Source organism: Tursiops truncatus, chromosome 10 (genome assembly GCF_011762595.2).
Source record: "Tursiops truncatus isolate mTurTru1 chromosome 10, mTurTru1.mat.Y, whole genome shotgun sequence".
Lineage (NCBI taxonomy): Eukaryota > Metazoa > Chordata > Mammalia > Artiodactyla > Delphinidae > Tursiops > Tursiops truncatus.
Window position 1 is genome coordinate 83,511,556 of NC_047043.1, and position 25,858 is coordinate 83,537,413.

General features: G+C 42.2%; 1 protein-coding gene across 8 annotated transcripts in view; it reads right to left on the reverse strand.

Moving 5' to 3' along the window:
* FOXP1 (forkhead box P1) overlaps nucleotides 1-25,858 on the reverse strand; it is a 501,131-nt gene that overhangs the window by 157,323 nt on the left and 317,950 nt on the right. The window contains exon 1 of one of the 8 annotated variants that reach the window (XM_073787567.1): nucleotides 9,301-9,381. The exons of the other annotated variants lie outside the window; for them this stretch is intronic. The gene's annotated coding sequence lies outside the window, so the exon portion shown is untranslated. Of the gene's footprint in view, nucleotides 1-9,300; nucleotides 9,382-25,858 lie in introns of those variants that run through there. 8 annotated transcript variants of the gene reach the window in all.

A 25,858-nucleotide genomic window follows, 5' to 3' on the forward strand; every position in this document is an offset into this window, starting at 1 on the left:
AGCACGGTGCTGCGTCAAACCCGCTTCCGCCCGTTCAGGAAGGACCAGACTGTATCCAAAAGTGAACAAGTAACCTGGCCCAGTCCTCCTCCAAGTTCCCAAAGTAGAAAACGGGGGGGGGGGGGGGGGGGGGGGGGTCAAATGCGAGACTAAATGAATCCAAGGGATCTGTTCACTCACTGTATTAACCTGCCGTTTTCTGCAATTGCCTTTTATGAGGGTGCAGCCCGGTAACTCTCATTATGAATAATCCAGATGCTTATCTTTTCATACCTTGCAGTGAGGCTTTGAACGCTGCCAATGAATCGGGCTGGAATCATGCTCAAAATAAAGAAGAATTTTCTGTGATTCTGCTCGTAACACTGTACTTAAGTTTCTGCTCAGGCAAACGAGGCTGTATCCGCTTTTCTTCTTGTAATACAAGCCCTAACAGGGTTCGAGATGCCCTCACAGGAAATAAACCCTTAGAAGGCTTCACTTCACAAATTACCTTCCTTTCCTTTGCTGAATTTTGGGCAAAGAAGCAAGAGTGAGAACCAAGTCCAGCTGAGATAAAAGACAAAAGAAAGAAATAGAAAAGAGAAGAGGGGGAGACCCAAATATGACTAAGAATCTCAAGTTTGGAACTACTCACTCTTGGCCAAAGTTAGTCTAGATAGAAAAAAAAAATCCAAATATTTTCCAATAATTTACACTTCGCAAGGCAGTTATTGCAAAGAGCGAAGAATATACCTGTATGAGAACTTAAGAAATGAGGCACATCTAGAAACACAGGGGCAAGTGGAGGGCCGTAACTCCCCGCATTTAGAATACTAAAATAAAAACAACGTATTGAATTGCTTACTATGTGCCAGGCATTATGCCAGTTACTTGCTTTATACTTTTTCTTTTATTCTTCGTTCCCACACATATCTAAGGGAAGCAGGGGAAGGGTTTACGATTACCAATTTAAAGTGGAAAAACTAAGATGGTGAGGTTTGGTGACTTGCCCAAGGTCACAAGTCTAGTGAGTGGTTAGGACAGAAATACAAAAACAAACGTTGTCTCCTGAAAACGTGATACTCACATTCTACCAAGGTCAGTGATTAGACCAAATATGGCCAAGGGTAGTTCTGGCAAAGGGACATGCAGTCCTACAGAGCCAAAAATGCATGAATGAACGTGCGTCCCGATGCCTTCAGGATGAAGGGAAGGGCCTCGTCACGGTACCACACTTCCTAACTCATCTGTCCTCTTCGCCCACGCTAAAGACTTGCTTTTTTTTTTCAACCAGATCTTCCTATTCCCAGGACTCTTGGAGTCACAGTCACATCTGTAATTCCCTTCTTCATGTTCTCTGCCCACATTTACATGGCATCTAAGTATCTTCTCCATTTAAACACTACCCTTCCCAGACAAATACTGCATGACCTGACTTACACACATGGAATCTAAAAGAGTTGAATTCAAAGAAGCAGAGAGTAGAATGGTGGTTGCCAGGGGCTGGGGGGGAGGGGAAATGGGGAGATACTGGCCAAAGGGCACAAACCTTCTGCTGTGAGAGATGAATACGTTCTGGGGATCTAATGTACAGCATGGTGACTACGCTTAATACTACTGTATTGTACGCTAGAAATTTTCTAAGAAGATACAGCTTCAATCTTCTCACCATACACACAAAAGGGTCACTATGTAGAGGTGACGGATGAGTTATTGAGTTTGACTGTGGTGATCTTTTCACAATGTATATATATATATATACATGAAAACATCAAGTTGTACACCTTAATATAGGTACCATTTCTTTATGAAAACCTATCTCAATAAAGTTAAAAAATAAATGATATCTTTGAAAGTTAATTCTACCTCTTCCTAAAAACTCAACCCAGTTCCTTCAAGCAGCAGAGTCCTTCCCTTGGGGCCCAAGGGACCAGGGCTGCTTGAGAATCCCTGTAACACCCTGTGTTTCTATTGCTGTGATGGCAATCCCCAAGCAGGCAGACAGGAAGAAATGAACCAGCCCAGCTATCTCTGAATCTCCCTCATAATTATCTATCCAGATTCATCCATCTTCTCTGGGGATACTGATGCTGTCACCATCATCCCCTGATTTTGATCCTTTCTTCACGTCCCAGTAGGGACAAGTCCCCTGTTCCATGGTTCAACTGAGCCAAGGTCGGACCTTTGCAAGAAGAGCGTTTCATAAGGCAAACAATGGAGTGGCTGAGCTGAGAGAGCACAGATTTCTTCTCACAGTTTAACTGAAGTCCAGCCACAGTGCACACGCCGGGACACCTGTGTCTCTGCTCCACCTTTGGCTAAGTTCGACCTGTCTCTTTCCACCCACCAGACATGGCTTTCAGGTCCAGCAGGATTTCTGGCCCCTGTTTTTTCAATCCACTGCAGATTCTCACATTCTACTATAGTTGCTTGCTTCTTGTTTGAGTGGTGGGGGGTGGGTGTTAAGTAACTGTATGAAATTTTTTGGCTCTGAATGCTTTTTCCCCCTCACTTTTATTGAGATGTAATTAACATGTAACACTCTAATAGTTCTAAGTGTGCAGCATGACTATATATATATAAACGATTACATAGATATATGATTACATGTATCTAGAAATGATTAGCACAAGTTTAGCTAACATCCATCACCTCACGCAGTTTCAATTTTTTCTTGTGATGAGAACTTTTAAGATCTACTCTCTTAGCAACTTTCAAATACACAACACAGTGTTATTAACTTAAGTCGCCGTGCTGTACATGACATCCCCAAAACTTACTGATCTTTGTAGCTTTTGACAAGCTTCACCCACTTCCCCAATTCCCCACCTCTGGCAACCACCCATCTGTTCTTTGTTTTTATGAGTTTGATCATGTTAGATTCCACATACAAGTGAGATTATATGGTATTTGTCTTTCTCTGTCTGACTTATTTTACTTAGCAGAATGTTCTTAAGGTCTACCTGTGTTGCTAAAAATGGCAGGATTTCCTTCTTTTTATGGGTAATATTCCTGTGTGTGTGTGTGTATGTACATCACATTTTCTTTACTCATTCATCCATCGATGGACACTTTGGGTTTGTTCCATACCTTGGCTACTGTACATAATGCTGCAATGAACATGGGGGTGCAGATATCTTTTCCAGAGAGTGATTTCATTTCCTTTGGATATATACCCCGAAGTGGAACTGCTGGATCATATGATAGTCCTGTTTTTAATTTTCTGAGGAACCTCCATACTGTTTTCCATAGTGGCTGCACCAATGTACATTCCCTCCAGCAGTGCACAAGGGTTCCCTGTTCTCCATATCCGCACCAACACTTGTTATTTCTTGTCGTTCTGATAAGAGCCATTCTAATAGGTGTGAAGTGACATCTCACTGTGGCTTTGATTTGCATTTTCAATTAAATGTATTCTTAAAACTGTTCTGGTTCCTGGCCACTGGGGATGAGGAAGATAATAATAAAAGTTGCAATTCTGTGTTTATTGCCTGACAAGTACTAAACAGTATAGACACACAATCTCATCTAATTTTCACAATCGTTTGAGGCATCATTATACCCAGCTAACATAGATGGAAACACAGGAACAGAAAGGTTAAATTCTAAAGATTATGTGAGATACGCATAATTCTTAGCACAGTACCTGTACATGACAACTACTTATTTAATGGAAACCAGTTCTTAGTACACTGCCCCATATGTAAGAAGATATATTTTGTGGGAAACAAAGATTCCTCTTCCCCAGTGATCTCAAACCACTGGCTATCCTCTTTAGAGAGACACTGAGAAAACCACAGCATCCTCTATTGAGCCCAGAGGAATCTAAGGCAGACAATATTCATCGTATGAAAAGCGAACTGAGGACAAGAGGGCCGATGTGATTTACCCATGGTCACACAGATGACTTGCAACTGAGAGGCCTGTATCCTTCCGCTGGCAAAGGCACTTGAGCAAATATGGTTCCTTCTGACCCTCACCAAACCCTAACCTATGCCTTGCCCTGACTCGTAGAATAATACAGAGGGAATGGCTGGCTGGAAGCCAAAGGACAAGCCTGGGGGGAGATGAAGGTACCGACGATACAGCTGCCAGGTCATGACGAAGAAGTGATGGCCAACACTTACTGAACGCCAACTGCGTATCTGGCTTGGTTCTAAATTGTTTTACGTAAACAGAAAGTTTACCGAATATGCCAAAGGTCACACAGTCTGGCTTAGAATCCCTGCCCTTGTACTTCAAGAATGACACAACCCAAAATGGCCACTAACCCGCAAATCCATGGCTTTGGAATTCCTGCATTCACATGGAACCAGAACGACTTGCTAGACATGATAGATCTTTAGAGAAGAATGTAGAGATGTCTAGAAGAATATAATCAGTTAGTCCAAGCCACACTCAAAGGTACTTGGCAGTGAACTTTCTGAAGATTTGATCACTCTGGTCAAGGAATTAGAAACATTTTCTTAAAAGGCGGGTTGAAAACAAAACTGTGTTCATCAGATGGACAACAGTGTTCCCAGAGTTGTGCTCGTCGGGTGACAACGATCTTTGGAGCTTCTGGTCACTGCCGTTTAGCATAAGGGGGATCTTGAGTCTCCAGGCATGAAGAAATAGGGATTCCCTGGGAATTTGGGGGAATTACTGACCTTAGGAGAAGCATAACACTTCCAAAGAAAGAGAGGTTTACTTCATAAAACATTAATGTATTTCTACAGAAGCAGCATACATGGTGGTGAAGTGCCCACCAGTCATTCTGCCTGGATCTGAACCCCAGCTCCACCACCTGCGAGCTGTGTGACCTTGGACAAGTTACTTAACCTCTCCTTGCGTCCATTTCTTCATCAGTAAGAATGGGAGAAAATAACAGTCCCTATATCATAATTAATACATATAATATGCATAGCCTAGGGCCTCACAATGAATAAGTGCTTCTGAAATAAGTCAGATAAAGATAAATATCATATGATATCACTTAAATGTGGAATTTTTAAAAATGATACCAATTAACTTATTTACAAAACAGAAACAGACTCACAGACATAGAAAACAGACTTATGGTTACCAAAGGGGAAGTGGTGGGAGGGAAAAATCCGGAGTTTGGGATTAACAGATACACATTACTATATATAAAATAGATAAACAACAAGGACCTACTGTATAGCACAGGGAACTGTAGTCAATATCTCGAAATAACCTACAATGGAGATGAATTTGAAAAAGGATTGTGCTGTACACCTGAAACGAACACAACATTGTAAATCAACTATACTTCAATTTAAAAAAAGCACTTAAAAATGATTACTCATTTTATAAGATATGAAAAACACATAAATGAATTAGAAAAATAAAAAGTCAAGTGTAATATCCTCATCTACGCATGACACCCTGGCAACATGTGGGGGCATGCTTACATAAACTACTTTTCTGAAGCAAAACTGGAATCATTAATTACACGCTTTTGAAAATCCCTTTTTTTTTTTTTTTTTTTTGAAAATCCCTTTTTGAAATTAAAAACCCATTTTGAACGGAGACTTTTCAAACCTAATTTCTACGTTCAGCTTCCAACCAACAAACAGTGCTGGGAACCAAATAACCCAAATTCTACCCGCACCCTATTCTAGAGACTTCCGGAAAAGGTTTTAACATGAGACTTAAAACTGCAAATGGCATGTGACTAATTCTTACTCTGTAAGTAGTAACCATAGGAAGGAGCGCAAGACACACAAGAATTTAAGAATCACATGGTAACACTGAGGGTTAACAGAATGTTTCGATTCTTTTGCCCCAAAGCCCACAACCACGAGTAACTTCTCACTTTGCACTGCCAATGAGCAACGTCTCTGCAAAGAACCAACTAACTTGATTTTTGTGGAAGTTAAATTGCCAACATCAAATTGAGTTAACGTGAAGCAAAACAAAAATCAAAATTTTAGCCCAGGCTGTATCTTAAAAAAAAAAAAAATCTCCTAACTTCGACGCTGAAGAGATTAAAAGCAAGCATGATCTCTTCACCGGCTCCTCCCTTGCATCTCCATCAACTCCACGCACTAGATGCATTTTCCAGTCCAGTTTCTTCATGGTAAAATACTTTCTCATGAGACTGCCTGTGGTCAGGGCTGAGTATGTCACAGGAAAAACGCTTCTCATGACATCTAGATCATACCCCTTCCAGCTCGTGCCTGACCATGAAATACAGACACACCCGGAAATTATAAACTATTTTAACAACAGGACACTTTACCACCTTAAAAGTGGGATCATCATCACAGCCCACCTGTGTTCCAAGCATGTTCCAAGTATTAACGAGTTAGCATTAGTCAGGCACTTTGATTTGCACAAAGGGCTGTGTATAGGTACAAAGTGTGACGATCCAACCCAAGGGCCTTTTGGAGAGTCACCCAAATGATAAAAAGAGACGGCAGAAAGGCTACTGCTGCTATGGTTGTCCTCCCCAGGACGAAGCCACCTCCCAGGGACACACATGCGGGGCAATCCTGATGGAGGCTGCGCTGTGTTTGAGTGTCGGCTGCATTGTTCCCTTATATAGTCAATGGAGAGGGAATCCCTCTGTGTGCATATCTCCTATCCACATTCCAAGACGGTATAGGCAATGAAACAGATTTTCAGCTGTGACTTATAGGGCTTGATGTGACCGGGTGAGGCACTGTGCTAAGATCACGCCCATCATTTGTGCAGGGTGTGTATACATGAGGCAGCCCCTGACCAAAATCGTGCTTTAGTTATTAAAAACCGTGCCCGTGAGAGCATGTACACATAGGTCAGTGCTTGGCTATGTATAAAGGATCTCCACGCACTGATGCAAACCCCGCTGGAGAATGAAAGCAAAAAACTTAAAGTTTAGTTTGCTTGTTTAGAAGTCTACGTTTCATGTAGATTTGAGCCTTTCCCTAGGTCTCTGGAGGACCTGACCTGAGATAACCAACACTCCTGCAGGCCATTACATACACGACATAAGAATAAAGACGTGAAGATGCTTTTCAGGGTGTCTCGGAGACCTACAAGGCGTCTCTTTGCAGGACACCACCTGCCTGACACGTTCAAAGAGAGAAGCAACAGTTGGACACGGATAAATCATGCTGCTCGCTGGTCACAGAAACTCTGGTACATTTCCCTTTAACTGAGCTCTTTATGTTTCGATGTAAAGTCAGAAGATAGCCTTTAACACAACTGTAAGAGCTACAGATTCATCCAATGGCATCACTGTTTAACACACACACACACACACACACACACACACTCTCTCACATACAACATAAAAGCAGAGCTACTGGGGGCTTCCCTGGTGGCGCAGTGGTTGAGAGTCCACCTGCCGATGCAGGGGACACGGGTTCGTGCCCCGGTCCGGGAAGATCCCACATGCCGCAGAGCGGCTGGGCCCGTGAGCCATGGCCGCTGAGCCTGCGCGTCCGGAGCCTGTGCTCCGCGACGGGAGGGGCCACAATAGTGAGAGGCCCGCGTATCGCCAAAAAAAAAAAACAAAAAAACAAAAAAAAGTCGAGCTACTGCGGCAGGCATAACTAAGGAATGCATCTAGAAAAGCCAAACTACTGACCAACTAAACCTTGGAAATCCTGTACCATAAAACCATCCACCGCAATAGATGAATTCTCAGTGAAAGCCTGCTGAATGCTCAGGAGGCCAAGAGGCTCCTGAGTCGTAAGGGTTAACTTGGTTGCCTTTAAAAAGAAAATGACACATGCAATTTCCTTTTATCATAAAACAATGCATTTACTCTTTTCTGTATGTCTGTGAAAGGGCACGGCTTTCTGAGTGGAAAACAAAACAGAACTTGGTCACATGTTTATTTGCTTCAGCTACTCCCTTCCCCTTCTGATAAATAATCAAACATGCCATCCAGAAAAAACAAAACCAGCGAGCTGGGAAATTTGATGGTCATCAAATAGACTGCGATACCAAGAAAAGCGGCCCACTGTTCCCACACTGAGTTTTTGGCCTCCACACCTACACTAACATCTGAGTAAATACCTCCAGTCACTCTTTCCATTTTCCCTGCAATTACTCCTACTGTTATACAAATTGTCCTTAAGGCAGTCGCAAACATAATTTTCTTTTCTTGCAAAGTAGAACAACTTCTGAATCTGAAAAAAGCCAGCCTAGCAAGAGCGATACACACATATGTATATACACTTACCTATTTTATTTATTGAAATGCTTCTTCCATGACAGGTGGGGGACAATGACAGAGCCTGTTTCTTTCTCTATTCTAATAGATGGTTGAGTGAGACGCCGAAATTGAAGTATATTTAGTCTGGGGACTAACAAACAAGGTTTAGAGTAATAACAATTCCCTTCAGATCAAAAGAGCTAATTTTCTACTTCCTGTCTATTCCCTGACCAGTATACAGTGAAGAAGAAAAAAAAATTAGCACCTGGCTTACCAATTATACTGAAGCTGGTTGGGTCAGGGTTGGGGGAGGGGTGTGGGGAGAGGGGAGGGGGGCCAGAGGGACGTCCACAGCAGACAGGAAAAGGTGGAACCCTTGAAAAAAAAATGTCAAACCATGTGTTGAAAAAGTCATTTCAAGAGAAAGGACCCAAGGGGCAACCACATCACTCCTCGGCACAGAGAGAAGCGAGCAGCCCGGGTTCGAGGGCTTTCCCTGCCATCCTAATTATCCACAATGAGCATTTTGAAAGGACCCTTCCAACATCAAAGTTAACAACCATCTCGGAAAGTGAGGCGGGCTTTCTCTTTCTTTTTTTGCAGCCCACTCAGTTTAAACAATACTAATATGAATGGCATAATGACCGTGCTTGTTTCAGCAGTCTGACTTTTATTGGCATGAAATTGGTACAAATATTATCAAGACCGATTCACAAACGATGATGGGGTCGTGATGCATACATGGAGGACAATCCTGCAGATGCAGAATTACCAAGCCACCAACCCTGCACCCTCTCACTCCTGGTGATAACAGGAAGGAAAAGAAGGCGACACAAAACAAGCTCACAAAGAAGCAGAGCGAGGTTCTAATCTCCGTTCAAGCTCCTAAACCGGTCCTGACGACACACGGCTGCTGACTTAGCTGAGACCATCCGGAGACACGTTTGAAAGCAAGAGTGAAGTAACAAGGAGTTAGAACGAACCGGTCCTCTCAAAGCTCTAAAAAGAAAAACGTCTTTGATGGAAGGGGAGGGGGTCAGAAAGAGCAGTAAGTAAGTTGGATCATCTTATTTTGCCCTTCAGAGAATGTCTGCGCAGGAGGAGATCCTTAGTTTTAAAAGTTTATTAACCCAGCGAAAATGTTCTATTTTTTTTTTCCTCTGGACACTTACAGAGAAAATGAAGAGTTTGATCGAGAAAGCTCGCACTGTCTGCCCTTGGATTTCCGTCTTCTTGCTGTAGATGGGTTCTGGCTGTTTCTGTGAAGCGGGGTTGCCGAATGGTAAAAAAGATGTTTGAATAAACAGGAAGTCCTGTGCGACTGAAGCACACTCGAGGAGAAAACACACTGGAACATTGCCCTTTGTAGGCAACTTAAGGGACGCTTGCCTCCACGGTAGCTGCCTGGGCTCTCACTAAATGACAAAGAAACCACAAGAATTCCTCAAGTAATTCTTCACTTTCAAAGTTGAAAGATCAGTTGGAGCTTGGAGGTAATTTTCAAAGTTGCATTTAGCACTTAAAGAAATCTATCCAGGCTACACTGTATCTAAATCATCCCAGGTCTGCAAGCAAGGACACGGCATCAGAAGTGTGCCGGGGCTAGACCAAGCCCTAGCCAAACACAGCTCATTCACGCAGACAAATACATACCGACAGGGTTTTGGGCAGCCTGCTCTTGAGATATTTTTGTGGTGACATTAACATAGGCAGGATGCTTTTTTTTTTTTTTTTTTTAAAAAAAAAAAAAAAGGAAGAAAGAAAATTCCGATTCTGCAGACTTTAGAGGATTTTGTCACATGTATTTTTAAAGAACACATCGCCTGCATTCCAAGGATATGCCCCTGAGCTTGCTTTTGCTGCTTTTCCTCTTCTCTGCAATCAACCAAACTACCTGTTTAGCTTGAGACGCCTAGCTTGCCTACCTGAACACTCCTGAAGCCACCCCAAACTAATTATCGAAGTCCTGTCTTCCGTCACCTGAGTGAACTTGACAGATACTGTAAGGAAAAGTGAACTGCTGAAGACAGAGAAGTCAGCTTGAAAAACAGGATGAAGAGTTGAACAGCCAAATTCAAAAAAAAAAAAAAAAAAAGAGAAAAAAGAAAAGATAAAGGGGGAGGCGGAGGAGGAAGAAAAAGGATTCCTTCTGAAGATGCACTGCTGCTGTGGCAATGTTCTTCTGCCATCGAAGCAACTGATTTGTCGTGGAGCACGGAATGCTGGACTGTCTGTCATCCAGGTGCTAATACTCGGCTAAAATAACTCATTGGGAACTGTCAGTAGGATGTTTACATAGGCCCCAATCTTTTCTTCAGAGAAGGAAATTTTTTACTGGAATTCATCTTCTTTTGATCTCACATTCAAAGCAACGGCAGCTTGATAGACATTCAAGTCTGAAAGCAAATCCAGACGCTGAAGATAAACCGCCAGAATATGACAGGCAGAAGCATCTAAAGCTTATAAAAACCAAGAGAACAGCATGTCGCCTGAGTATTACAATAGCAGAAATCAAGAGACATATTAGGTGGAACTGATCAGCCACAAAAACAGTTCAAAAGGCAGATCAGAGAAACAGAGGACGAGGCTAGGAGGGAAGAAAAAAAAAAAGGAAAGATCTGGTTTACTGCCTCACCTCCCTTCTGAGCCCGGCAGCTTTTAGATGCCTGCCTCTCCACTTTTAGAAGGGGTAGAGTATCCAATTCAAATGTTCCTGTCTAACTCAGCCAGCCTAGTTATAAACGCTGCAAATGACTTCCTAGCAATGCATTTCTAAGGGGCGAGGGAAAAAGGCAGACCTTCACCTGTCTCAGTGTCCAGCATGCAACATTTTATTAGCAGCCCCTGCATCTGCTCTGTCATGTAGTTTCAAAAGGCACATAGCCTGGGCGCCGTGCAAGTGGGTGGCAGGAAACCCAGTCCTCAACAGAAGAGCTCTAAGTGGTTCGAGACGGGGCTAGAGACTTCTGAGCAAGTCCAGTTCCCTAAAAATGGCTAATTACTAATTGAACACAAATGCTCCAGCCTCAGTCACACAGATAGATGAGTTCAGGGCGATGGACAGAAAACTGCACAATACCTCCTCACTTTGAAGTCATCTAAGGCAATTTCATAAAGGAATTATTCCAAGAACTTTCTTAGAGGCACACAATTATTTCTTTTAAAAATAAGCCACTTATTCTAATTAAAGTCAGTGTGTCGAATGAAAAAGTGATTCTCCCAACAAGTTTGTACTTAGAGCTGTTTGTTAATAAACGCTGAATGTGAACAGGCAGCATCAGGTTAAAGGGCAAGGGAATTCCACATTATAATTTAGCCTGCAGTTACTCCTGACTGCAGACACCTCCTGGGAGCACAGAGCCAGATCATTCCTGCAGCACCCTCGGATTTTGAAAATCAGCCCCTCCCCCCTTTCTGCGTAATAACCCAACAGTGCAATGTGGATTTAAAAATCTACTAACCAATTTTAAAAGCTGTAATCAGTTTAGGGTTTGCCTCATGCAAACAAGATTTCCTGGGTAGCTAAGTTACACATGTGAAAAACAAACAAAACAAACAAACACAACACAAACCCTTCCGGATTCTGAGCCGATTTTGTAAAAGGCATCTTCGGTCACGCTTACATAGCTGTCTGATGTGCTAAGCTGATCATCTGTCTTTAAACGGTACTAGTTCAATATATGAAAGTTGCCACTACTCTTCTCCAAGCTAAAAAAATAAATTAAAAGTCGCTTTCAATACTTACTCCCAAAGTCTGCCAACTAAATATTCTACGTTGCTGTAATGGTTCCATTTACCCAAAACAGGGAGGTTTACCATGTAAAGCGGAATGCAAATTCCTTTATATATTATAAAATACATTCTTCCTCTGCAAAGAATGCTGTCACTCCCATGGTGAGACACGGAGGAGGAACGCTCCATTTCTCACAGCCATTAAAAGTCTTTTTAAAAAATCTGCCATGTAGGGGCTTCCCTGGTGGCGCAGTGGTTGAGAGTCCGCCTGCCGATGCAGGGTATACGTGGGTTCGTGCCCCGGTCCGGGAGGATCCCGCATGCCGCGCGGAGCGGCTGGGCCCGTGAGCCATGGCCACTGGGCCTGCGCGTCCGGAGCCTGTGCTCCGCAGTGGGAGAGGCCACAACAGTGAGAGGCCCGCATACTGGAAAGAAAAAAAAAAAAAAAAGAAAAAAATCTGCCATGTATAAAGACCTTCATTAGTATAATTAAATGACTGTTGGGGTGGGTTTTTTTTTGATATAAACAACTTTTGATCTGTCATTTAAAAACCTCATAATATCATTAAAGAGCTACCATTTTTAAAAGAGAAATTGTCTGCTTAGGACCATGGAAGAAGAGTAGCCATGCTCCGGGCCGCTTCCTCTCTCTCCCTTTTAGACTTCTCCTGGACTTGAATGTCACCACAGACCTTGAATCCTTGAATGTGAAATGGCTTCACGCTAATTGCTCTAATTGCTTGAAGATGTGCAGGCAGGTGAAACCTGATCCCTGTGGCTATTGTAGAGACCAAGAACAACACTGGAATGTTTACACAGTAGTTTGATTTTCATAGACAGAAGGGCTGAGTTTCAGACAGCAAAAACACAGCTAATAGGTGACCCCTTTATGTAGTCCTCCTTTAAAAAAAAAAAAAAAAAAGACACACAACAAAAAACAATTTCATGTTCTAAAAGGCAGTGTCCTAAATGCCAAGGTTATTTGCTTGACTCTTGGAGTGAGTATGCCGTGCGTTGCACCTGACATTTATACCCGAAACTCTACCCCGGACACATTTTTTTTTTCTTTTTACCTTAAAACAAAAAAGCACTTTATATGTCAGTCACCTTACAAACAGATTAGGACTGTATGGTATTTCCAAATAAGTGCCTTCATTTAAATTTTAAATTGAATATTTTCCACCTACCGCAAAACTCCTTGTCCCTTAAAGGAGAAGCCTGGTACCTCCTCGTTTACTCCTTTGGTTCTTCTGCTCCCCCACCCCCACCCCCATTTATGGAACTCCTGACCCTTGTACATTCCTGGATTGCACTTAAAGTTGAATCCAAACCCTCTCATGTTGGTGCTTAGGACAAATATGTATCCTTTTGGTGCCTTTTTTCTTTGTAACCGTGTGGGACTGTGGTCTGCTTCTCATCTAGAGGGAAAGGCAGCCAGGGGAGTGGCTGACATAGTTATTCAATGACAGTGGCCATTCTCCCTGGATATTTTAATGAATTGAGATGGATACAGAGGTCTGACAATGGCTCCCCAGAGCCCTCTCTTAACAGAGCACAAATGTAACCAATGCTGGACAGAAAATAAACTGCAGCAAGACCAAGATAAAAATACAACAGCACCTACAAGGCGTCATTAACAAAAGGAAACCCACGCAGGTTAGGGGTAGGCTTAGACAGGTGTCGAGATACACACATACATCCAGGAGTGTTTCATACAGAGCCATGGAAACACTGGGAAACAGGAACTAAGAATTGAACACGTTTTACAGAATATCACAAAACAAAGAACTGATTTTAAGGTTAAGCTGGGCAATTAAAAGCAATAGATATACCTTGTAAAAAAGAACAGAGAAGTAGGGAACACCCCACACAGCTGGAAGGCACTGTCTAATGGCTGCTCTCTAAGTTACGCTGTGTATCAACTTCTGATAATGAAATAAAAAAGGCGGAAGAAAGGGTGGCGGGGAGTCCTTTTAAAGCTGTGAAAACGCTTTAGTTACATAAGCTAAGTAATAAATATAGGAGCTTCCACTGCCCAGACTATTTGTCCCCAAACGCTGAAAGACAAAGTGATGAAACGAAAACAACTGGCTACAGAACAACCTTGCAAATCACAGCCGCCTGACATACATTTAGAGACACTCATACCTTGTTTTCAAAAGTTACAATCTCCTATTAAGAAGTAATGCTTCCTTCTCTGAAAAAGGAGGGGACAAGTAACCATTTATCCGCTTAAAGATTAAGTATAAACTAGTCCAAGCCAGTGAGAGGAACGCGGAGGGAAAAAGTAAACAGGCCCTCACCCCCCTACCCCCAAAATAGTTCCCCTTTGAAAGCGCCATGCAGTCAGTGCCTGGTACCAAGGGCTGCCCCGTTCGTTGGAGGGGTCAGGAAAGCTATGCTAAACCGACAGGTTCCGTTTACAGCAGGCCAGAACTTTGTTTGGATATACTGGCCTTGCTCCCCGCCAGCTTAACAACAGATGGCTAGAAAACTTTCATTATGCTGCACAGGACTGAACTGCAAACAATCCAGGAAACTGTGAAAAGTTTAACTCCCTCGAAACCAATGTGCCAAACCAGGACCTGCCCAGAGGACTGTGGAAGTGATGGTTAAAACAAGGGCGCTTGCTAACTGCCCAAGTCAACTCAGGCACCATTCCAGACGCCGGAAGAGCAGCGACCCGCCCAAGTCTTGAGTTTAACTGTTCAAAGCCCAGACCTTAAAAGGAGTTGTAGTGACGGTCCCTTCTTTTTTTCTTTCCCTAAAAATGTACTGTCAGACTTTCCCTCGCCTTGGGAGAAAGAAGATCTTCCTCCAGACAGTTCCCAAGCTCCCTTCCTGCTTTCCTTCCCTCTGGAAATCGGGAGGATGAGGCCGAATAGTCTCGTTCTAACACCCAGATTTAAATACGATTTATCCAAATCTGTCTATAATTTAAATATTCATTAAACTGATTCAATCACATGAACCCTAATATCTCCTAATGCTGCAAGACAGGTTATAAATGTACCTTCAAAGGTTTAATTCAATTGGCAGTCTGAGAGGTCTTATCACTGGAAATGTGTTATTTTCATATTATTCGAGAAACGAACAAATGCATTTTCCACAGATGTATTTGAGAAGCTAGCCTTTCCGGTTATTGAAAGAAAATTGCGTTTATGACTCCTTTAGCATAGTGTAAACTCATAAACGTCAACAGAGAGTACAAGGAAAACTGTCAACTAAATATTGTTTCCTTCATGAGCTGTTCTTCCAAGTCAATTATGCCTTTCAACTTCTGGGGCATTGTATGATAAACTGGCAGTAAAAATCATTCACATTAATATACCATGGTGCCTCGCCTGCAAAAGGTAATTAAAGAAGTAAATGACTCATAAGAATAGACATATTAGCTGCAAAATGAAAGGCAACTGAGCTGCCACATAAAAATATGTACCATTAAGATATTGCATTTTCATATTCCTGTAATCAGCTTCAGTAGACTAATGCTTATTTAATCCAGTTCTGTGCTAAGTCCATCAACAACTGTTTTTCGCTGTTTTCTCCTTGACTGAACATTACGAGAGCAGGTTTGGAATAAATACTGCAATGAGGTTTTTGCATCCTCAGTTGAAGAACAGGTTTTTATATTTTAAAATCTGTTTCTCTCTCTCTGAGAAATACAACGTTAAAAAAAATTACTGGTGGAGAAAAAAGTATATATAAATTATATTATATAAAAATATATAGTATATTATTATTATATAAAAATATATTTAGATATGTCTCCTAGCTAGACATGTCTCTTCAAATGGCAGGACATTTCAGGGAAATAATATTTGGTTCCACATTCACTGTTTCTGACCCAGACCATTACCAGCACAGGGGATATGGTGTCAGGCCTTTACTTGCCAAATCTCTGCTGCCTTCTTGAAGTGCTCCCTTTTACTGATATTAACAATGTCTTCCATTAACACGAGCAGAAGGAAGGCAGTTCATCCTCCGGCAGAGGTGGAAAGAGAAGGCAGGAAAGGAGGAGGGAGATGGCAGGTGGGGAGGCAGGAGAGGACCCCAGACTCGCCTAGTGGCCCCTGCGTTCTCTTCCTTCCAAACGGTTATCCACCTGACTGGATAGAATCTTCTGGAAGACACGCGACTGCCCCTCAAATTAGGTGCTCCAACTTTCCATTCTCTGGTTCCTGAACTGACGTTTGGCTGTATTCTTCCCATCCTTCATTTCAGAGTTCCCTCGCCAGGCCAGCCCACCCACAGGAAAGCATCACCTAGGCGGTCTGAGCGTTTTCACTCAAGTTGCTCACCTCCCCGCTTCTGAAACCCTGATCTTGACCAGTGAGATGAGTCCACCGTTTGCACTATTCATATTTCTCGGAACGTTTAGATGCATTGAGTTTCCTGGAGGCTAAGAAATTCCTGTTCTTGTTGTGGAAATTAGGCCTCTTTCTTGATGACCAATGCGGGCCTGAGGCTTTGCCAGTTCAGTTTGGGAGTTCTGGCTTTCAAAACTCTTGCAATGGCTCCGGTGTTAATGCCAGCAATGAGAATCAGCCTATAAAACATTAGGATACCTGTCTCCTATCATGGTTGCCAGCAACCTCTCACTTTCAATAACATCTAAAGGCATCTAGATGGGGTCCTCTAATTGATCAAAAAATCCAAGAGAGATTCCTGACCTCTGTTTTTTTTTTTTTTTTAAATCATAGGTTTTCAACAAAGGCAAAGTTCTAGATTTCTACACAAGTTGCACCTTCGCCCCTTCTCTCCTGTGAGTACAGAAATTTCCAAGGCTTTAAAACTCAACGGTAGCCAGCCGGGTCCTCAAGGACAGGCCAGGATGTGAGGATGGTCCTACAAGGACCCTCTCCTGCTTATTTATCTTGTAACAGTTCTCAGAACTGCCGAGAGCCCCCTAGATTTAGGCTGGATCTTTCCTTGTAACGTATCAGTGCTTCAACGTTTGAGCACACATCACTTGGAACCACAATTAATGAGCTCTAGTCCTTTTCCTAATTAAGGAACAAAGGTTCCTGTGTGCACACACACATGGAAAGAGAAGAGAAGGCTTCTAATTGCTTCAAAATGGGATTTTTCATATTTAGAAACATAATGGCATCGGGAAAGAAGAGCATTTCCAACATCCTTTACAAATAAGGCTTTACAAAATACTGTTAGCTGTTCATAATACATCCCTATCAAAAATGGAAAGTTATGAATACCGTACATGTAACCTTTGTCTTCACATGAATTAACCTATAGGTACGAATACAATGATACAGGAATTAGTTCTTAAAAATACACTAAAAAAAAGAAAGAAAGAAAAAAAAAAGGCCCCTCTCTGAAGAAAGGAAGGCGAGAAGGCAGCTCCTTGGAGTCTGATATTCCTCAGACCTTAGCAGATTAGGATTCAAACATGTAATTAAGAAAGATAACCCCAGTTTTTATAGTAATTAGGGGCTGTGGGAAATAGGATACTCTCTCTCCAAAGTGTTACAAATACACCACGCTTCTAAATAACCTGCAATGCTTGGAAAGAAGACTCACTACCAAGGGCATAGCTGCTCTCAGTGAGGGAACAGTAAATGACAGACTGGCGTTCAAGTCCATTAGCTGCTATGTGAGAGCAGCGCATTCACTAGCATGCGACCTGTGAAAAAATCTTAGATCTCTTTAAATCTTTGAATTGGATTACTGCATTAATTCTTAAGAACTGCAATCCTTCAACCAAGTCAAATTACCCTCATTAACAGTGGAAAAACTGCCTCTGCAATAAGTTTAAGAAAAAAGATATTTATTACCTATAATCACTTTCAGATACTTCACCTAGAAATATGATGAATGTAGGCTAACCACTCTGAAAACGGTGGTATCCTGCTTTCGCATGTCACTTTCAGATTAAAAATAAAAATGAAAGCGTGTGCATGGTGTTAACATTTATTTTTAAATCGACAGGACATTTCCTTTTATTATAATAACGCTCTGATAAGAAGTGAATAGTCCCATTTTACAGGAGAGGAAACCGAGGGGCATGCACAGAGATACTGCACCAACTGTCCAAGCTCTCCCAGCTAATTTGGGGCAGGAGAGAGTCTCCTGGCCCTGTGTTCTGGGTTCAGACTACGGGAATTAAATCGGAAATCCAGACTTCCACGGCCACTGCAATGCAATGCGTGGACTCCTCTAAATCACACTCAGGGAATTAAAAGACAGGAAAAAGAAAAGAAAAGAAAAGATAGGAGTGCAGGTTTGAGTGTAGACACGATCCCCATGATAAACACAACAGGAGCTGGCTCTATGCTTCCATCACCACATTGGCTAATACTGTCTAACCTGCCTTGAGAATTCATCAAATAAGCGCTCTTACAGTGGTGAAAGAGAAAGAAATGTAAATTGATCTACTCTGCCCTTGTTGCTCCCTAAAACGGCCTCCTCAGAAATGCGATAACAGCTTGACTGATTTTGAACAACTTTTGGTACTTTATGGCAAATGAGCTCTTTGAAGCCCCGCTGACCGCTATTCCTCCGCTCCAAGGATGTGACTGCTTTGGTTCTGTTACTTCCCCGCACAAGCTGGGGCAGGACAGTCCTCTCCATCAAAAAGAGGAGCGACTGGGAAGGGCTTGGGCAGAGGCAAGCCTGTGTTTATTGCAACACACGGTTTTTCGATCATGTATTAAGGAATGGGAAAAGGTGAACAAGACAGACACAAGTTGCTTTCTAAACTTGATAGTAACCAATACGTCTTAAGGGCCATAATAAAATGCTAACTGGTGTTCATAATAAAGACCCAGAGCAACTACTAAGGCTCTGGAGTGACTTCTGAATCACCATCAGAAAAAAAAAAAAAAAAAAAAAGGTAGATACATTGTGCTTGGGATAGCTGCATGTGAAATACATTTATTTCAAACTAGGTAGTCCTTAGTATATGATGACAAAAATCTCCAATGACCCTATATTCTACTGTAACCTTCTTTTTTTAAACAAATTCCAAACAACAGTTGTTAAGATGAGCCCTTGAATTCCACGTCAGATACGCGGCAAAGTCTAATAAAGGAAACAGCATTTATTAAGCTCAGTGTGAGTCAGGCTTTTGCATTCACTGCCCTTCTATCCTTCCAATGACCTCTGAAGGTGTAAATTGTTCTGCTCATTTTACAGAGGAGGAAAACAAGGCTCAGGGAGGATAACTTGCCCAAGGTCAAGTGGCTTCTAAATGGGTCTATGACTGCATGGAGGTGAAGGTGAAGCTTAAGAGAAAATCAGAGAGAGGAGCTGCTCAAAGGAGGGCTGGGAGGAAAGAGGCCTCCGTCTCGGGGCATTAAAACTTTGCAGGAAACCGTGATCCAAACATCAGACGGTGTGTGATTTGCACACTCCTTGCCCACCTCCTGCCCGGAGGCACTGCACGTTTCAAAGGACAATATGGAAACTGTCCCTCTATGGTGCCACTATTCGTAGAGTCTCCCCCCTCTCTCTTTCAAGAGCTTTATGACGGTCAACTGGGTGCTTTTCAAACAATAAATGCCTTAGCAGTGACCTCATGATTAACCTGGTTCACTACTCTAGCCACCTTTCTAAACAAACGTTATAGTTACTTTTTCCATAATACCTTCCATTTACACATCAATTAAAAACATAATTTTTGATGCCTCCTCTGTACCAAGCACAGTCTGGGCACTAGGCCTATGAAGGCATCCCTTCCAAGGCTCACGGTCTATGAGAAATAGACATAAGACACTGGCAATCCACGAATCCAGAAATAATTAGAAAGCCATCACAAACGGAGCCTGAATGAAACAGCGACTTCACATACTTGTCATTCTTAACCTACGAGGTAAGGCCATCAAGAAATCTGTCCATGAGGAGGGGATATCTAAGATGAGACCTGCAAGTAGAGAAGGAACCACATAGCCTAGGAGCAGAGAGAGAAAGTTCAAGGAGATGGACCACAGAGGCTGAGAAGAAAGTGTCTGTTGAAACAACGCTAAAAAAAAGAGGAACTTACGAATAGCTGGTGATAGTGAATTGCCTTGTTCAACAATATTACGCCTACCTCATCCTTTTTCAATCCTTTTAAGACAAAAAACTTGCACAGATTACGAATATGCTTTTAATCAAATGGCCTAATAAATACAAAATGCATCAGGTTGGCAAAAAGCATCAAAGAATTTATGTAATTACTACTGAAAAATAAATAGCTTAGAGTTGGCCCTGGTTTCTGTCTTTACCTTTCTTAACACTGTTACGCATTGGCGGTAGGCAGACAATTCTGGATGACCTCCCACTTTCCTACCCCTCGTTTCAGATATTCAAACACTAACCAAGGTATTAATGTGAAGGATTTTGCAGCTGCGATTATGATCCAAGATCAGCTGACCTTAGGATGGGGAGATAATCTGAGCAGGGCTGAAAGAATCACATGGACTTTGTATTTTGGAATTCATATTAGAGTTTAGAGATCAGAGATGGAGAAAGTCACACATTCAAGAGCACAAGAAAAGATCTGATGTACTACTGCTGGCATCAAGGCAGAGGAGGTCACATGGCAAGAAATGTGGGCAGCCTCTAGAAGCTGAGAGTGGCCCCTGGCTGACTGATACCAGCAAGGAAATGAGGACCTCAGTCCTACAACCACAATGAACTGAATTCTACCAACAACCTAAGGGAGCTAAGAAGTAGATTATTCCCCAGAGCCTCCAGATAAGAACTCAGTCTGGGTGGCACCTCTGATACTCTCAACCTTCTGATACACTGAGCACAGAAGCCAGCAGCTCTGCGTCTGGAACTGTGACCTATGGAACCGTGAGCTAACAAATGGAGGTCTTAAGCTGCTACGTGTGTGGCAATGTGTTTACACAGCAACAGAAAACCTATATAAGTAGAAAAGAGATGAAATCACATTGCCTGTGTCTTAAGTATACCGAACAGTTTCTCTTACTCAATGAATAAGAGCTTAAATGGAAGAGAGGAAAGGAGAAGGGGAGAAGAACAGGAGGGAGGAGGGGAGGGGAAGGGAAAAGACTCAGTTTGCTTTCTAGTCCTGGAAGAACCAACATGGAGGACCAGGGCAGGTCACTCACTTCTCTCTGGGCCTCACCTTCCTCAACTGTGAAGAGGAGATGATAATAATGGGAAATGGTGAGAGGCATCTTTGGAGAACACACAGTTGAAAACACTCTGAAAGTTGTTAAAAGTACAAATCCAAGTTAGGTTTTATTTTTTGTACTGCTTCTTTCCTGAGCCTTTTTGATTTTTAGCTTGCTTTTCCGATTATTTCAATTACCTAATACTGATCAAGAAACAAATATGGAATCACCCTTGGCTGGAGAAGAAAAGGAACATCCCAAACCATTCTGGAGCTTCTTACAGTCCATGTGATGAGGGTGGAGATACCTTCCAGGAGAGAATCCAAGAGAGAATTGAAAAGAGGTCAGCCTGCGTCCCTGGTGAGGAAAACCAGGTCTTGCATTTTTTTCCCTCCATCAGTTCCACAGTCATTTGGAAGGTGGAATCAGAAGGCCTGGGTTCAAATTCCAGCGCCACTCCAGACCCCAATTTAACCACTCTGTTCTGAGTTTTTCACGGGTGTGAAAGGGAAGTAACACCACTATCTCCTAGGGTTGCCGCGAGGAGTAAGTGAAATAATATATAAACTGCTTCTTAAGACAGTGTGTGGCACTTAGTATGCACCGTGTAACTGTTGTTGTTATTATTACTATTGCTATGGATTCCAGAATAGAAGCTACCTTTTTTTTTTTTTTTTTTTTTTTTTTTTTTTTTTACAGAAAGTCTGTTCTCTCCCCAACGGAATTTGGAAAAATTTGTTAAGATGGGGCTCGGTAAATATGTAAAAATATATAATAAGGATTTTACCACTAATGCCTTTCCATTGTACACTATAAACCCCATCTAATCTCTGGGGAAGAGGTGAGAAAACCCCTCCACAGTCCTGGTTTTGCCGCACAATTTTACGTTTGCTCAAAGGGAAAAAAGAGACTATCAAGATTTTTAAACCATGACTTATTGCTTTTTAACAAGTAGTTTGGGCAAAGCCAGAAAAGAGGATTCACCTGCTGAAAGAGCAACAGGAGGAAAGGAATTTCAGCCAGAGGGTCAGAGGCCAGCGCAGCCAGGAAAAAAGGCCACAGTAAAACAAAATAAAGGCTGACTTTTGTCTTTGAGTCCAGGGCACAGACTTCCTTCTCTTCCTCACTGCTTTAGTTGTCGCCTCTCTACCGGGCTGAGGAGTGAGCAGTGAGATCACTCTCCTAACTCACAGCTGAGGGGGCAGGGCAGCTCCCAAAGCAGGCACTAGGGGCAACCCAGTGAGCACCGTGACGGGGGCTTGCAAATGCTCAGGGGCGGGTGTGCAGAGGCGGCTCGCTTGGAGCCAGTGCTGGGGTTCCCATGCCTGAGCAGCAAAGGATGCCAGCAGCCAGGTGAGATGGGTGCACAGAAAGGAGTGGGGGAGATTCCCGGGCAGAGAGATGAGTGTGCCCACAGGCAGGAAGACAGGAGGGACCTCGGAGCATTCGTGACCTGACAGGAGGGGCTAGAATGCCCAGAAGGAGCTGGCTGAATCATGAGCGAGAGGCTGGAACTTGCAGATCACAGGAAGAAGTTGGGACTTTGGTAAATTAAAAAGAAATAAACCTAACAGTAAAATTGACTCTTGAGCTGTGGGAGGTCTATAGTACTATGAATTTTAACGCATGTATATACTCATATATAATCACCACCATGATCAGGATACAGAACAGCTCCATCACCCCCCACACTTCCTTGTACTATCCCTTCATAGTCATAGCCTCCCTCCATCCCGAACCCTTGGCCACCACTGATCTGTTCTCAGTAACTGTAGCTTTGTCTTTTCAAAAACATCATATAAATGGAATCACACAGTATGTAATCTTTTGAGTTGAGCTTCTTTTACTCAACATAATATCTCTGAGATTCTTCTAAGTTGCTGGGTATATTAATAGTACATCTCTTATTATTCCTGGAGATTATTCTACTATATGGAGGTACCAGGGTTTGTCTATCTATGCACCCAATGAAGGACAGTTGGGTTTTTCCCCAGCATGGGGCTACCATACGTAAAGCTTCTACGACATTCCTATACAGGTTCTTCTATAGACAAACGCCTTCCTTTCCTTAGGATAAATACCCAGGAGTGAGCACTGGGTCACATGGGAACTGTATATTTCATTTTTAAAAAACTCGACCCACTGGTTTTCAGAGTGGCTATCCCACTCGGCATTCCAATCAGCAATGCATGAGAGTTCATTCGTTCCATATCCTTGTCAGCACTTGATATTGCCTGATTTTTTAAATTTTAGCCATTTTAATAGGTGTGTAGTGGTCTCTCATCATGCTTTTTTTCCGTTACCATAGTTATAATTTGCATTTCCCTAATGCTGCTGAACAACTTTTCATGCTTTCTGTAAATCTTCTTTGGTGAAATTTTTGTTCAAGTCTTTTGCCCATTTTTTTAAATTGTTTTTTTCCTTACTATAGAATTTTAAGGGCTCTTTATAATATCTTCTGCATGCCAGTCTTTGGTTGGAGATGTGATTTTAAAATATTTTCTCCTAGTTGAAAGGGAACCCGCCTACACTGTTGGTGGGAATGTAAATTGGTGCAGCCACTATGGAGAACAGTATGGAGGTTCCTTAAAAAGCTAAAAGTAGACCTACCATATGATCCAGCAATCCCAAAGGACATATATCTGGAGAAAACCATACTCCAAAAGGATACATGCACCCCAATGTTCACTTCAGCACTATGTACAATAGCCAAGACATGGAAACAACCTAAATGTCCATCGACAGATGGATGGATAAAGAAGATGTGGCACATAGTTACAATGGAATATTACTCAGCCATAAAAAAGAATGAAATAATGCCATTTGTAGCAACATGGATGCAACAAGAGATTATCACACTAAGTGAAGTAAGTCAGAGAAAGATATCATACGATATCACTTATATGTGGAATCTAAAAAATGATACAAATGAACTTATTTACAAGACAGAAACAGACTCACAGACTTAGAAAAAAACTTACGGTTACCAAAGGGGAAAGGTGGGAGGGGGATAAGTTAGGAGGTTGGGATTAACATATACACACTACTGTATATAAAGGAGATAATCAACAAGGACCTACTCAACAGGAGGGAACTCTACTCAATACCCTAATAACCTATATGGGAAAAGAATCTGAAAAAGATACAGATATACATATACATATAACCAAATCACACGTCGCTGAAACTAATACTATAAATCAACTATATGCCAATATAAAATAAAAACCATGAAAACCTAAAAAAAAACAATAAAAATAAAATATTTTCTCCTAGTCGGTACCTTGTCTCCAATCAGGGATTATATTTGCAATCTAGAATGTTCCTTCATACTATGTTAGGGAGGAAAGACAAGAAGGATTTTAGGGTGGGGACAATTTACTAAGAAATAAAAAATGCAGCCTGGAAGTAATGCATGGGCCCAATGTCTCCGGCACACAGGACGAGAACAGGGTGTTCTCATGGCATGGCAGGAACTCGTGCAAAGCAGCCCACTCAGGGAGATGCTTTGAATGCTGTGACTAATGATGGCACGTAAAGGTGATGTCTTCCTGTCCTCTGTTTTTAGTGCCACTGAACCATCCCAGGTAATAAATCAAAGAAGCCAGGGTGGCTACTTGTATGGCGAGATAAGGGAAATTAATTTCAATGCCCAAACATGGACCTCCTTATAGTAAAAAATGACTTAGCAATCCTAGTCCTTTTCATGAGAATTGTCTCGGAAAACCAACACGTGGAAAACACACACACAGGACTCATTCACCCTCTGTATTTTCAAGAGAAACACTGTTTTCTCCCAAGATTGGGAAGTCAAGGGGAAGAATCATTTATAAAATGAGGAGCAAAAAATTAAAACTGGTTGAGTAAAAAATGTCCATGAACCTTCAAGAAAGGGAGGAGTATAGTAGTAAATCGCATGTTGTTACGTTCTTTCAATTTTTTTTTAAAAAAAATACACCCTTCTCTATGCTTTGCAAACTACTGTAATTGTCTCATTTTCACCGAAATTCAAGACATTTTGAGTTTAAAAAGTGTAAAAATACAAATACTAGGACCGTGGGTGACAGTATATGAAACAATAGTGAGATTTCTAGGTGGAAACGTGGCTCGAACACAGAGTTAATACCTTGGCTGGATATTAAGAGGAAGACAACATGTAAGAAAAACCCAGAGACTTCCCTGAGCTCCCCAGGGACCGCCCCCCCCTTCCCCCGCCCGCCTGCACCTCCGCGCTGTGCTCAGAACAATGTAAAGCCATCCATCACCCGCGAGCTCCCTCCACTTGCCGGCGCCAAGTGGGCAGGGGTGCCACCTGTCCAGTTTTCCTTTGAACAGTCCCCCACACAAAGTCCCACTCTGCTCCAGGTTCAAAGTAGCATTTCATCTGGACGCCTGAATTGGACAGCATTTCCGCAGCAGCAGTAGTGCTCTGGCTCTAACTCCGACAAGTCTGCTTTGAACCTTGGTTCTTCTGACCAAATTCTGGGTCGGCTCCAAGCGGGCATTGCTGCCCTACCTCTCTCTCTTGGCTTCCCTTCTTGCCCCCTAAAAATCTCTTCTCCGTACGGTAGCCCGAGGGATCTTTTGAAAATGTGCATCAGTTCCTACTGCTGGGATCCCCACTGCACTTAGCAAGAATAGTTTCTAATTTAAGTCACCTCTGTATACCACAGGGGCTAAATAAACGTGTTGAGTAAATAACCGAATGTGTAAGTGATTGTGCTAAGATACGGAGGTTCTTTTATGATCCTAGCCTTATCTGAATTTATTTTTTAATATTTTTTTAAAAACGGAAATGTTCTTGTCATCTCAGAAGTAGGCATGCATTTCTGAGGATAATAACAGAAACCTCAGGATCTATAAAAAGACAACTGATAAACAAAACTATATTAAAACGGAATATGGCTAAAACAGT